A 15,885-nucleotide genomic window follows, 5' to 3' on the forward strand; every position below is an offset into this window, starting at 1 on the left:
TGTACACATGCATTGAAATAATGAAAGCGCGACTGCATTGAAATAATGAAAACATGACTTGGGAATTAACCATGGAAACATTGAAGTTTATTAGTCAACCAGATTTTACTGTCTCGTTCTTTTGTTTTTTTAGCTAGATTGTTTTGTGCATAATTGAAGGTTGAATGTTGTTCAACAGTTTTGCATCTTTTCTCTCATTTGAGTTAATACAGCATTTAACAGTCGTCTTCAGAATTAATTCCATATACTTTACTTTACCGACAAACTTTTCTGCTCTCGTCTGCAAATTCTAATCAGTGTTCTAACCAGCATATGTGCCGCATAGATTAAGGAGAAAGTAGGAATGTCACGTATTATTGTAACACATTTTCAGTGTGTCACATGAGAAGAAACCAAAACCACACATGATAAAATACTCGTGACATTATGACATTAAACGATGACAGTTTGACGTCCCTTAGAGAATATTTGGATTAGCAATCCTCATGATTGTCATTCTTGTTCTGGCTTAGCCCTATTTCAGGGCTTGTTGAGAAAATGGATGACCAAAAATTTTCCAGCCGTGTCTATCTCGCCATTAATATATCGTCCAATGTGCTTTTACATTATTTTGCATGCGGTAAAATGTGATTTCAGATAATACATCTACTATTTCTAACACGTTACCATTGTAGAGACCTCATAATTAGCTACTGTGGCTTTCTGAGTGATTTGCATTAATTTTTCTAACACTTTTTACATATCAAATGCTTTCATCTTTTAGTGGTATAAACGGTAACCATGCCCATGTAAAATAGCTGCCCCTTACACTTCATAGGGAATAGCGCAAGGACGAGAGCTTAGCTCTGGGTCAATGATTATAAGCTATGAGAAATAGATCCCCCTACATAGAGCATAGAAGAACGAAGGAAACAATGGTAATGTATAACCTACTGCAACAGTTAAACGGAATACAAAACTGTTTACAAGATTCTCTCGCGAAAATATAAAATACAGTCAAAAGATTTTAGAGATGAACAAATATTTCATGAACAGTTATTTTACTATGCTATTCAAGCATTCAGCTCTCTTATATCGACAGACGTTCATAATACCTATTTACAGTAGGAAACCTCTGGTCATTTAGCTAATAACATCAATTACTTGGTAAGTTTTCTATCATAGCTATATCCGTGCTCTGCTAATACTTCTCAGAAACATGTATACTTCAGAATATTTATTCTGTTACTTCATTTAATACATTTGGTCTCCCGTTGATCGATATCTTTGACAACAAATTTGGAAGTAATTGTCTGCTTTAATTGCTTTAGTGGGGAAATTCTGACTATATTTCCTGTGTAATTCCCTCGAATATAAATGAGAAACGATTCGATCAGTATTATGATTCGGATTATATAATCTTATCAACAGACTATGTAATTATGTACGACAATGTCATGGTTTAATCAGATGAAGAAGCACAGTGCGCACGGACGTTTATAGGAACTCTGTGATTAGTGAAAGGATAGAAAGAAGTTAACATCTGACTGGAGGACTTGGCTCGAATGCTTGCATAAGAATGAATTCTGCTGTAAGTGAAGAAATGCAAGATGCGTGAATTAAATCGGAGGACATTCATTGTATCACCGAGGCACAAGAATTCTCACTTCATCGAGTATTCACACAACTCCATCAACTTCATCAAGTTTCATTCATAAGGCGTTGAAAAGGAGATTTATTCAAAGGTTTTGTATAATAGAATAGAAACCGTGACCTCGTAAAAAGGAATGCGAACGTACTAAACCACATTGCTATGCGTACTTGCACACAATATGATGGACGGTTGCTTTATGAAACAAAGAAAATCCTAAATCGTGCTCTTTCTATTTCAGTTATTTTCTTACCTACTGAAATTATCAATAAAAATATCTTTCTTTAGATAAGGCCGTCATCCTCGTCGAGCATCGTACTTTCTTTTGAGCGCGTTGATAATCGTACAGCGCAAGTCTTCCCAATTAAGCGCGATTTCTCCCATCGGATGAAGCTAAAGCGTTTCTTCCTTCTGACTTCCTCTCCTTAAAGTGTTTTCTTAGCAGAGATATTGAGGTAGTTTGCCATTCATTTCCCCCACTAGATAAGCTAGTCAATAGGCGTGGGGTGGCGATTGAGTACTACTGGTTTACTTGGTACCAGTTGGTGGTCTTCTCAGCCTGTGATGAGATCCTTGACTTCCTGGTTGGATAAGAAATAAAAAAGGTATATTGTGAAAAAAAAAAAAAATGATTATTAAATCACTAAAATACATACTTTAATTTGCAATATATTGTAAGGCATTTCTTGTGTTAGTCAATGCTGTACTTTTCATGTGTAATTTTCCAATAGCCATACATTGTGAATGAAATTAGTTTGACGGAAAATCATATAGGAGCCAGCCGTGTAGATTTACGAGAAATTTAAAAGTTATCACAAAGTCACACATCATGTCACGCTGACTCTGCCTGAGAATTGCGTTAAAAGTAATGTGTGATTGTGGATTGTTTACCCACTTACACGTTACATCATGGGTCAGGTAATTGGAGTTGATTTCAACAAGTGAATCCTCGCCAGCAGTCAACAGCACCAACACCAACACCAACACCAACAAGAATAACGAAGACGACGACGACGATGACGACGACGACGACCACCACCACCACCGCTGTCTATTCGTAGTCCTTCTTTTTTTAAATTTGAGGGTTGATGTATGAGGTCAAATCCTGCTGAGATCAATATTGAATAATAATTAAAAAAAAAAACGTTTGAAATGTTATACAAGAAAAGAAAATGAAAACACACATACTCAAAAATACTGTCGCTGTCTGAGCAAAATTTAGCTGCTATTTCTAACATGCCTACCGAGCGAGTACCAGCTCCTATATTCACGGTGTATTTGTAGTTTGTTTTGATGGACCGTATTCGTGAATCTATTTATGGCGTCTTGAAGTATGGTATGCAGTTGAAAGATAAATAACTCTGCTCGGGGTGCAGCAGACAAATCAATAGTTACAATTCTTATATGAGAATAGACTGTAAATCAAGACTGTTGCTGTTACTCTAGTACAGCTGCAGCTTCTGCTTCAGCTAATATTCTGATTTCATCATAAATTTACTGAAATGTTTAATAGTGTTGTATTATACCACGGGGTTTTGCGACGGTAGATATTTCTTTATAAATTTCACCTCTATATTTTCTTGAAATGTAAGCTCTAACTTGTCAACTGCAGTTATTGACCGAGTAAAATCGAGTGAACAAAGTTTATTAAACAGCCGTATGAACAATTCCAAAGACCTAGTTTCAGGCAGCGAAACAATACCAATGTCTGATAGTATTGCAAATTTTGAAAAGATAGTAGAGTCGATTGAATCTGATAGAAATGTTAAGAGCGGTAGATTGCCTCTACGTGTATCATTACAATTGTTGTTAATAATAATACTTCCTTCTACTTTAGGTGCAAGGCCTGAAATTTTGGATGAAGTGGCTGGTCGATTACGCCGACCCCAGTACTCAACTGGTACATCGAAAAGGGTGAAAGGCAAACGCGACCTCGACGGAATTTGGACTCAGAACGCTAAATCCTGTGTGCTAACAATTCTGCCAACTTGGTGCCTTTTTGGTGTACCACTAGTGAGTAATATATTCGATGTTGGTCAACGCACTCACGAGTTGTTTCGCTTTGCACACACAAACACACACACACACACACACACACACACACACACACACACACACATACTCGCACATACATATATACATACATACATACATAACCACACATAGATACATACATACATACATAAACACGCATAGATGCACACACCCCTCTGAAAATAAAACGACTAAAAAGCAACGCAAAATATGACGTTAAACAGCCATTAAAATCTCCACCGCTGTAGTTTTCATAACGATTAAACACTGTTTATGTAATTCATATTGCTGTATATCAAAATATTTATGTTTATCTGTTTTACTTAATTTAGTCAATTCGGGAGATAAACCCATCCCAAGACAGCTTTTTATCTAATTAAAATATCGGTGGAGTAAGAAAAAAAAAAATTACAGATCACCAGTTAGATGATGTATGAGATCCCGATTTTCACTACGCTTCTATTGAATTATGTTTGCCTTTTCCTCGCTGGGATCAGCAAAATAGATACGGCGAAAAATCTGGAAAAACTAAATCATTGAACAGAAGATATTACATATAATATATGAGAAAAATTATTGCATACAATGTTTAAATATTTACATGATGTTATTACTTTGAAATACAACATGAACCATGACAGCATATATTAACCAGTTGGTAGGGTAAAAAAAAACCCAAACCCAATAGAGACGAACGTTATTAGGTGGATTAATTTGGCTCAGGCGTTATCTGTGTGGTGAAGGTACTTGACTAACACATGGAGCCATGCAATTATAAATGAATGGGTACTGCAAGATTGGAATAGTAGACCTTCTGAGCAGCATGAGCACATTCAAAATGTAAAATATTTAATTGCTCTTCCTGATGCAATCAAATCCATGGTTAGTTTTGATTGAGTGGTTCTACTCACAAAGGGGTTCCCCCCATGAACATTTCTTTGGAATCTGCATGGCAAAGTTTGTTGAATAGTATTGCTAACCGTACATACTTCTAGTATTGTGAATATCGATTCGTTTGCAGTATCTGGCTGAATTATTTATCTTCTAACAACGTGACATACTCCATGAATCCACAAATAGATTCATGAATACAGTCTACTAAAACAGACCATATAAGATGACAATAAAGGAAAGGAGTCTTTATGCGAAACAGAATCCTGGAAACGAACCTTATGCGCCTATGGCTCTGGAAGGAGTTATTGTGTATCAAGAAGTACTGTCTCGAAAGTAATAACAGCCTTTGAGAAAGAGGGAAAAACCTCCTTGTCGAAACAAAACTCGGGAACCCAGTTTCCACAAAAACGGTTCGCCGGGAGCTGCACAGAGCCGGATTTTACAGGAGGGCTGCAATCAGAAAACCACTACTTTGAAAGCAAACGTTGCAAAGCATTTAGAGTGGTCCCTAGAGCAGTGGAAGAATGTTATTTTCTTGGACAAGTCATCCTTTACCCTATTTCCGACCACCGGCCAAATATACGTGTGGAGACAGCCAAAAAAAAAAAAAAAGCATTTGACCCAGACTGCCTTCTTCTAACTGTTAAACATGGAGGAAGATCTGTGATGACCTGGGGGGGGGGGGGATATATCTTGGAAATCTGCTGACCCAATGGTTTCCTTTCATGGCAGAATTAATAGTCATGATTATTTACGCATTTTATCTGATCAAATTCATCCTACGGTTGTGGAACTGTTTCTAAAGTTGTTACTGAATGGCACGAAGAACATTCTAGTCTCCAGATCTCAATATTATTGAACATTTATGGTGCATTTTAGAAAAACAAATAAGGAGTTCATATCCTCCACCACCATTCCTACAAGAACTAGAGACTGTTTTAGCTGAAGAATAGACAAAAATTCCCTTGGAAACAATTCAAACTTTCTATGAGTCCATACCTCGCAAAATTGCTGTCTGTAAGGCGTGCGCCCTTAGTACGCTACTTTACGGCAGTAGTTTATACTTTACGGTAGTAGTTTATACTACTACATATGTATAAACACATTCGCGTTTACACTCACACAAACACACCATAATACTTTAAACATATCTAAACTTAAGTAGCTTCCTTATTAGAACAAAAACACACTCGGTTCTATAGCTTATTAAAATAAATGTATAAATTCCTTTCAGCAGCAACAACATCGGTACCAACAGTTTTCTCAGTGTTATGGAGATCCCGCTTTGTATTTCATTAACATATTATTGCTTCATGTTATCTATATAGGCGCAGGAACACAGGCACCATAGGCTTTAGCTCTGATAACGTTTAATCCTTTGTCACATGTATTTAGTAATGCTCTTGAATATTATTATATATTTATATACACATATACATGTATGCACGTATGCATGTATGTGTGTGTTTTCAATTGGATTTCACATCCATACATACTGTCTATTGTATTCATTTGATTTGCCTGAGAAATTAATATTTCAATAGTCCTCTTTTTATTATTAGTATTATTATTATTATTATTATTATTATTATTATTATTATTATTATTATTATTATTATTATTATTATTATTATTATTATTATTATTTTCATTATTTTTCCATTTACTTTTTGTTTTGTTTTTTGTTTTGGCAAAAACTATTCGATTTTGTTTTGTCTCTACAATATTTGCCTTACATTTTTCTTAGCAATTTTTATATATATATCGCTTTTCATAGAATATGCGTTTCATCCATTGTCTTTTTTGTAACTTTTCTCAACTATTCATATTAATAACATTACTAGCTTTTTTTTTATTTTAGTCAATCATTTATTATTTAATAAATAAATAAACACATACAAACATACATACATACATGCCTATGTATGTTGTCTGCTATGCATTCTTTCACACGTTCATATTCTTTTGTAATTCTTGTAGTGATGTTCCTCATACATTTGCATAGTCGTAATTTGTCATGCTATATGTTTTCTTACATAGTTTTTCTTGTTATGCGTTGTTATTTTTCCATACATTTTCTGAAACATTAATATTTCTATTAATGTCGTTCAAATAGCGCTTTTGTTTTTTCATCATCACATACTTATACGCGTTGTCATCTTATACTTGTAATTTTTTTTCTATTTATTTCTTTTTTGCGAATATCCGTTATAACCAGAAGTCTTTCTTACACAATACTCACGCGCGTCGATACATACATACATGCATACATACATGCATGCATGCATACATACATATATACATATATACATGCATGCATGCATACACACATACATACATACATACATACATACATACATACATACATGCATGCATGCATGCATGCATACATAAATGCATTATATATATACACAACACAGATATATATTTGTATATGTGCGTTTGTATGCATGTATATGTATTTTTGTATATATATATATATATATATATATATATATATATATATATATGCGTGTGTGTGTGTGTGTGTGTATATACATATATGTATATATATATATACATATATATATATATATATATATTCATACACATACATATATATATATATATATGTATGTATATATATATATATATATATATACGAGCACACGCATATATATATATATATATATATATATATATATATATATATATATATATGTATATATGCACGCACGCGCGTGTGCACACATGTGTGTGCCTGATACGTGTGTGGCTGCGTGCGTGTGCTTTTGTGTTCAACCGGATTATCTCAGCAATTTTTATTTTTTGCTTTATCTGACGAATGTTTCTCGTTGATTTTATTTCTATTTATTGTCCTCCGTAATTTTTCTCACAAAACTTCCATATATTGTCTAACGTTATTTATTCAATGCATTGTATTGTTGCACATAATCTTCCATGTGCCTTATCTCGAAGTGTTTATTTCTATAAATTTACCGTCCTTTCTCGTTATCACGCATTCATATTGATATAAATTGTCTTATAACTCCTACATATTCCCTATTCTTCTTAAGATTCACACACACATAATTGTATTTGTATATTTTCCTCAGTAGCTTTCCATTCAATAATTGTGATGCCATATCATTGTTTTCCATATATTTCTCATTCATTCACATTCCAATACTTAGCATTCCATGTTTGTCCGATCGTACCTATATTTTATCACGCTTTATAGCATATTATGAATTGGTTTATTAAACTAGTTCCACCCTCTATGTATTACATTTACGCATATCTCAATAACACGTTCCTACTTCGTATTTTTGAATTTTTTATTCTATAATTCAATCTAATTTCCATTTAACGTCTTCGCTTGGATTATCAAAGTGATGTCCTGTAAACTTTCTGACTTGCCAATTTCTACGATATATCTTTGTCGTTTATTTGTTTCAGCCATTAGACTGAGACTATCCTGGGGCACCACCTTCAGAAATTTTTAATCGAATGTACCGACGCCACTACTTTTTTTAAGGCCTGGTTAGTTAATGTATCTTTCTTTTTTTTTCGCCGAGAACATCGGTTGTCAAGCGGTGGTGAGGGAGAAACACAGACGCAAACACACGCACACTCGAGTAGTAGTAGTAGTAGTAGTAGTAGTAGTACTGAAGATCTTTTCAGTTTTTGAATCTCTTCAATTTTGTTCCATTTGATTTCAAATTTAGTTTAGTTTTGTATGCTCAATTTCGACACAAAATTCGTTTTCGCCATAAATCAATAAACAAACCAGTTGATAGCTTTTAAAGTTTGCAAATTTAGGGTAATTTTAGTCCAATCAAAAGCCACAGACATATAGGTGCCTGTTTTCACAGTAACAAGCCAAGTTTTCGAAAAGCGTTTACGAAAAACCACCTTTTTAAAAACTGATATTTTACACTGTGTATTCTTGTTTGTACCAATATTTTTTTTTCTCTTAAATTTACAAAATATGTATTGTTTACTGTTTTTTTTTTATTTTTTGGTCATCCTAATCATCATCATCTCCATCATCTTCATCATCATCATCATCATCATCATCATCATCACTAAAGGACTCTATACCCCTTTCTTATTTTTCTGACCAGGCTCCCGTGGTTTTATGGGTTTTTCCACGTGTAACCTTTCCTTTTTCGAAGCGCCTCCCCCTTTGGGAGTTCTACTTATTTATTTATCTATTTATTTATCTATTTATTTATTATATCTTTCTCCGTTTTCTTCCCCTGTTTAGACGAACTTTCCTACCTTTTCGGACAAAACCTTTTCTAACCTTCGTCCTGTCTTTGTCCTTATATGTTTTTAATTGATATTAGCCCTTGTGGCCAATAAAACGAATTAATTATTATTATTATTATTATTATTAGTAGTAGTAGTAGTGACGGTAGTAGAAAGAGGAACACATTGGGCCAGCGGATCTTTTGAAAAGATCCAGGTCAGCAAGTGCGAATGAAGGTCACCCCGAAGCAAAAGGAAATGCGTGTTTTTATCGCTTTTGTTATTCTTCCTCTACACAATGCTGTTGCTACTCATGGGACTGCTGTCGTCGACGTCAGTCGTAACGGCACCAGGAGCATCAGTAGTAGTAGTAGTAGTAGTAGTAGATGCTATTGTGGCTGTTGTGGTATTAGTTGCTATTTTTATTAATTTTCTTCAGTTTTCGAATTTTCGGCACTGCTGTTATTATTGTTGTTACTGCAACTATCACCGTGTATATTATTGTTATTTTATTAGCTCTTCGTGTATCAATCCTGCTCTTTAGTTATTGCCGAGAAGAGAGGAGAGTGTCTGTGTGTGTGTGTGTGTGTGTGTGTGTGTGTGTGTGTGTGTGTGTGTGTGTGAGAGAGAGAGAGAGAGAGAGAGAGAGAGAGAGAGAGAGAGAGAAGAGAGAGAGAGAGAGAGAGAGAGAGAGAGAGAGAGAGAGAGAGAGAGAGAGAGAGATGTTAAATAGAATAATATATTAGACCATGGCAGTTTCTGTATTACCCCAAGAGATTTTTGGGGAAAGTAAGTTTTGAGAAAAGTTTTCAAGTCTTGATCTTTTAAACTTCTGAAATTTAAAAAAAATAATTTCTGGAAAAAAAAAAAACCGTTCTGGAATTTTAAACGGAGATTTCCAAGGGTCTCCTCACAGTTCGTGCAATCTATTAAAATTCCACCTTTTCACACCTCCTCAGCTTCTTGTCATTTTTTTTTCATTTTTTCATCATTTTTCAATTTTGTTATTTTTCATATTTAGCTTCTCGTTTCTTCATCGGTAATTACTAATTTCTCAATTGTCACTTTCTTCTACCTGTTCATTCCTCCTATCATGTTCACAAGTGCCTTAGCTCATACCCATGCTAACTTCTCTTAACTTCTCTTAGCTTCAGCATTCCCTGTTTCTTTCCGACACTACACTTTAATCCCCTTTTCACTTTCCCAACCTCTCCTACAAACGGCGATACCCTCTTGTCTCTCTGATCTACTTAAATAGAATGTATGTTTTGTTTTGTTGTTTTTCGTGTCGATGAGTTTCGAACGAGTTCCCTTGTAGTCGATCTGCTTGTTTAAAGTATGTTAATGTTTCTATATTTTTAAAAAACCCAGTTTGCTATGACTATACGTCTCCTCTCATTGTTTCCTTAAATAAAAATTAATAAAATCAAAGGCAATTTTGTCACAGTTTTAAATATAAATGATTTGGTGAGACGCATTTATTTACATTAATGTTATCCTCACTGTGACCGGAATCTCTTTCCCGTTCCTCCATAAGGTGGAACAGTTTAGTGAACCGTGATTACGCAATTATGAAAATAAGTAGTTAAAAACTGTTAAAAACAACTCGTATTTTATTCAAGACACTGCAAAGCTCTATATATCTTTTATCAGCAAAACACGCTAAACATATCGTTCTTCTTTAAACACTGGGTTAACTAATGAAATGATTGAAGGTAGTCTGTGGATATGTGTAAAGTTCAGTTTGTATCAGAGTTGTATATTGAAAAAAGGGCTCGAGAGTAATAACCATTTGTTGTGAAAATAGAATCCGACGAATGCTATAGGTGGTACTGATTTTTGACAAAGAAGAACTGAAAGTTAGTGACGAAAAATTGTTGTTCTTTAAAGATTGAATTATTGTTTTTTGTTTTTCATCTTTTTACTTATTTCAGCCATTAAACCACAGTCATGCTTGAAGGGTTTAGACAAACAAATAGATCCCAGGACTTACATTTAAGTCTAGTACTTATTCTATCGGTTTGTTTTATGCCAACTGAACTGCTAAACAAACTATCATTGGTTATCATGTACTAGTGGAGCACAAGTACAACACGCACACACGCACACAGACACGACGGGCTTCTTTCAGTTTCCCTCTACTAAATGCATTCAAAAGGCTATAGTCGACCTGAGACATACCTATATACGCATAAACAGGAATATAAAAGTGTCGGTGTGTTTGTATACTTAAATTAGTAAATACATTAATATAAGTAAATATAATTGCGAATAATTGAGGATTCGGAATTTACTTGAAAATTCTTGTTAATACATCTCCACTCACATGTCCTTATATAGGGTGAGGATATCTTTAGTCATCGATAAAACAAGCAAACGTGTCACTATGGTAACAAAACCCCTTCCACTCTTACACTTTCCATTTCATTTCTTCAGAAAGGTAGTTGTAAGAAGTAGATTGGAGTCTGAATTACTTTGTGTGATTGGGATATGCAGTGAAAAGTGTAGTATCGTTGCTACATGAAAGCAGGTCTTACTTTGCTGGCAACATTGATGAATAATAATAATAACTAGCAAAGGTCGCTTACGAGAAGAAGCAATAAGAAACTATGCTGGTTTAACTTTAAGAGTACGATATAAGGGTGACGTCATTGTTATGCAAATTATGGTAGCATTCTTTTCTGCTCTAGACACAAGGTTCGAACATTTTGGGGAAGGTGGCCAGTTGATTAGATTGACCCCGATGTTGGTCTATTTACGTCCCCGTAACTTAGCGGTTCGACAAAAGACACCGATAGAATAAGCACTAGGCGTACAAATACTAAGTCCTGGAGCCGATGTGTTCGACTAAAGACGGTGCCCCAGCACGGCCGCAGTCAAATGACTGAAAAAAGTACGAGAATAAAAGAAAAGAATATGAAATCATTCTGTTTAAGAATATTATTTTTCAGAGGATTTTTTTGTTTGCCGGGAGGTTTGATGTGAGATAGTGTATTATTTTCTTTTCTATCAGTTGAAAAGAAGTAGACAAAGCAAAAAAAAACAAAAAAACAAAAAGAAAAGAAAATATACTGTCTTTGATTTTGCCTTTATAATTGAAAAGCCTTATCTGAATTTTGATGAAGTTTATTGAACTTAAATGAATGACTAAGGATTGAAATTTAAAATAATGACCCAAGTTCATTTCATCCTGAACGATTTAATTTTATTTCACAATGCAAACAAGTCGTCTGTGATTTAGCTATAAACCGTAATAGCAGAAACTGTTTTCGTTAATGCGAGCAACATCAATTAGTAGAGATTTAATGACGGCATTTTTTAGAAACAGCTGACAGGGATCACAGTTTAATTAAAGGATGCAGGATTTACTATTTTGGTGAAGCAAATCTTAACTTGCACGTTTGTATCTCGTTAGCAAAAATCGGTGACAGTCCGGAATAATTTATTAACTAATTTCCTCTAATGAGATGCAGTTCTATAAAGTTTAAATCAAATATGAATAAAATAACCATTTGAGAATGACATACACTGCGCTCTGAACAAACATATATCGAACCATATATACATTCATATATATATATATATATATATATATATATATATATATATATATATATATATATATATATATATATATATATATATATATATATATATATATATATATATATATATATATATATATATATATATATATATATTTATATATATATATGTATGTATATATATATGTGTGTGTCAGTGTCTGTGTCTGTGTGTCTGTGTCTGTGTGTCTGTGTCTGTGTGTCTGTGTGTCTGTGTCTGTGTCTGAGTGTCTGTGTCTGTGTGTCTGTGTGTCTGTGTGTGTCTGTGTTTGGGTGTCTTGTGTGTGTTTATATATGTATATATTCTTTTATTCTTTTACTGGTCTCCGCCATTTGACTGCGGTCATGCTGGAGCACCCTCTACATAGGAAACGAAAACCATTGATACTGGGATATCTACCTTCGCTTTTGAAGATTTAGAAACTGGAAGAATCCTTTTTCTAAATGCATTTTGCAACATTCTCAATGTGTGTTTACATATGCTGAGAGATACATGATTTTGGAGGGTTTTATTCTCCTATTAAGCAAACAGGTACATGCTATACTCTGACTTTTGATATATATATATATATATATATATATATATATATATATATATATATATATATATATTTCAATGTATGTATATGAGATAAGTCATTGGAATCTTTGAAGAATGCGGTTGAATTGTTAGTCTAGGTATATCAGGTAATGACAATGAATGAAAACAGCGATAAGGATATTGTATCAACATGACTATGTTTCTCTATAATCCTATAATATTTTGAAATGAAAACATTCTTTTCAAAAAATAGAAATTCATCAGATTTTTGTTACTTTCTTCGTGTTATATGCAAAAGGAGATTTATCACGAAGTTTTATACGGTTATTAAATATCCACTGTAAGGGAATACAAATATCTTTATATCTTTGTTTTCATTCATTATCATCAGTTTACATATTTTGCTTAAGTCTTCACTCGTATATTCTGATGATCTACAAACACTTACCATAATTTTACATTCAGCAATACTCTACGGAGACGAGAACCTGGGGAGTCTTTCGAAGTGTTTCATCCTGGATAAGTAGGTAAATATCCAGAGATTTCATACTCAAACTTCACAAATAAATCAGCGGAGAGTGTGTATAATTCACTCAATAGTCAAATCTTGTACTCGCTTCAGTGGCTTTTATACAGCATACGGAGTACATAACCAAAATATCATAAAAAATAATGGAGATTTATACATTTTCAAAACTTGTTTATTACAATAATATTCTCATTAAATTCACATAAGATTCCAATCCGACACGTGTTTCTGCTGCATAGATGTCCAAATGTCCTTTGATGCAGCATTTCTATGCATTTGGCTGATTCAGTTGCAGTAAATATTCATCCGGGGTAACTTTACTATGCAGCTTTATTGAAGATTTTACCCGTCTAGATGGATGAAACAAACTGAGGAATTCAGTGTTAAATGGTCCTTCTTAAAAGTATAGCTTTGATGAGGGAGAAACATGAAGTCTTTGTGTCTATGATAGTAGTGATTGCTTTGAAATACGATACGGCTATAGCTTTGGTATCATTTAAACTTAGAGTGACCTTTTTGGAATATACCGGAATAAATTTATTTATATATTTAATAGTAAAAAAAATCTTAAATTGATCAGGATGCATTCATCTCACTGATCTCCCATAATGAAGATAGAATGATACCATATAAGATAAATTGGAACCTAAAGAAGAGGAAACAGAGGGGGAAATAAACAAATAATGAGTAAAGAGATTTATTGTGGTATCATTAAAAAGCTACTAGAAAATATCTAAGATTGTTTGAGTAGGTTAACTTATGTGCAATTCTATCTACATGATATCCTGCTAAAATTCCTTATTTGTAAAGTGCTTGAGCAAGGCACTTCATTCCAAGTTGTTTTAGTCTACTCGGCTATAATCAGTGTCAATCAAGAGATTCTACTGTTCCTTCTGTCTGTCTTTGTAGAGCTATCGCATCCTGGCTATTTTCCCTGGCTCAAGGGTGAGGGCGTCGAAATATTGTCCATATCTGCACGTGAATCCATAGACACTTCAAACAATGTTACCAAGCTGTACGCACTTGCCTTTGTCGTTTGACAATAATCCACTTTTCAAGTGCTGAAATTTAGGGTTGAGTCTAAGGTAGTATATATGTCAATTAATCTAGTATATGTACATATGTTGTCTAGCGTATATAACCAATGATGCTGAGCCAAGGTTTCTGTACTCACCTTATTCTTTTACAGTAATTGCAATGCTTCTTCGATAATAAATTTGAGTAATCAGTAACATAAATATCTCTGAATTATATACCAAAACGTAAAATAACGGGAGGAAAACTACATTTTTTTTTACCGTAACACAGAATATCCATTTTTAACCAACCACTTCAAAAACTGGAGATGCACTGTGACACAAGATTGAATTTTGTTCGAGAAAAATCATTGCTTGTGTACATACATATATATGCACGAATGTTTGTATGCATGTATGTATGTGTGTGCTATGTAAGAAGCTATGGTTGTATGTATATATATATGTATATATATGTGTGTGTGTTTGTGTGAATATATATACACATGCACATATATAAATGTTTATATATATATATATATATAAATGTTTATATATATATATATATATATATATACATACACGCACATATGTATACACACATATGTATAAACACAGATGTATATATATATATATATATATATATTTACCGACAACAAAAGAAGAAAAGACGCAGACCTCAATATCGTTGGAAATAGAGAACAAAATTTGTCAAATGTGGTGGGCATGGAAATCTTAGATTCAGAACTCCGAGTTTATCTATTGCCACTTATTCTATTGTCGCTGTCGGGAATCTCGGAATTCTCAATGTAAGTGTTCTATGCTTATGCCATTTAATAAATAAATAAAAATAATGTGTAAGTGTGTGTCTCTGTGTGTTTGTGGTGTGTATATATCCTTATATATTTGAATATGTGTTTGCATATATATGAAGGAACAACGTTGCGGTTACTTCATCATTTATTTACAAATTCTCATGAGCTCAGAAACACTGTATCACTTTATAAACACTATATCACTGAATAAACAGGAAAGAAAATGGGTACTGGTGAGTAAATGACAATTGTTTTCTCTTTGGTATTTAAAATTCGGTCTAAAAGCCGTATGAAAATTTACAGAAGGGCAAGGTAGACATGGATAATGTCATCGTTTTACTGTCTTTTCACTAAAGAAATAAAAAAAAAAAATATTTTTCAGTTGAGATTCGAATCTGAATCGGAACGGGTACATTCACTGAAAATATAACGTACCAAAAGTGTTGCTACCCATATATGGTCAGAGGTAAGATTAAATCAGAGTAAAATCAAATCAAAAAGTAAAATAAAAAAAGAAAACAATTACAAAAAAGCATTTTCCCGCTCTTCGCAAATTGGGCGCATTGAATAGAATATGTATGGTGAATATTGATTTTTCATTTGAAATTA

The sequence above is a fragment of the Octopus bimaculoides genome, chromosome 12 (assembly GCF_046866305.1).
Source record: "Octopus bimaculoides isolate indiv1 chromosome 12, ASM4686630v1, whole genome shotgun sequence".
NCBI classification, from domain to species: Eukaryota; Metazoa; Mollusca; class Cephalopoda; order Octopoda; family Octopodidae; genus Octopus; species Octopus bimaculoides.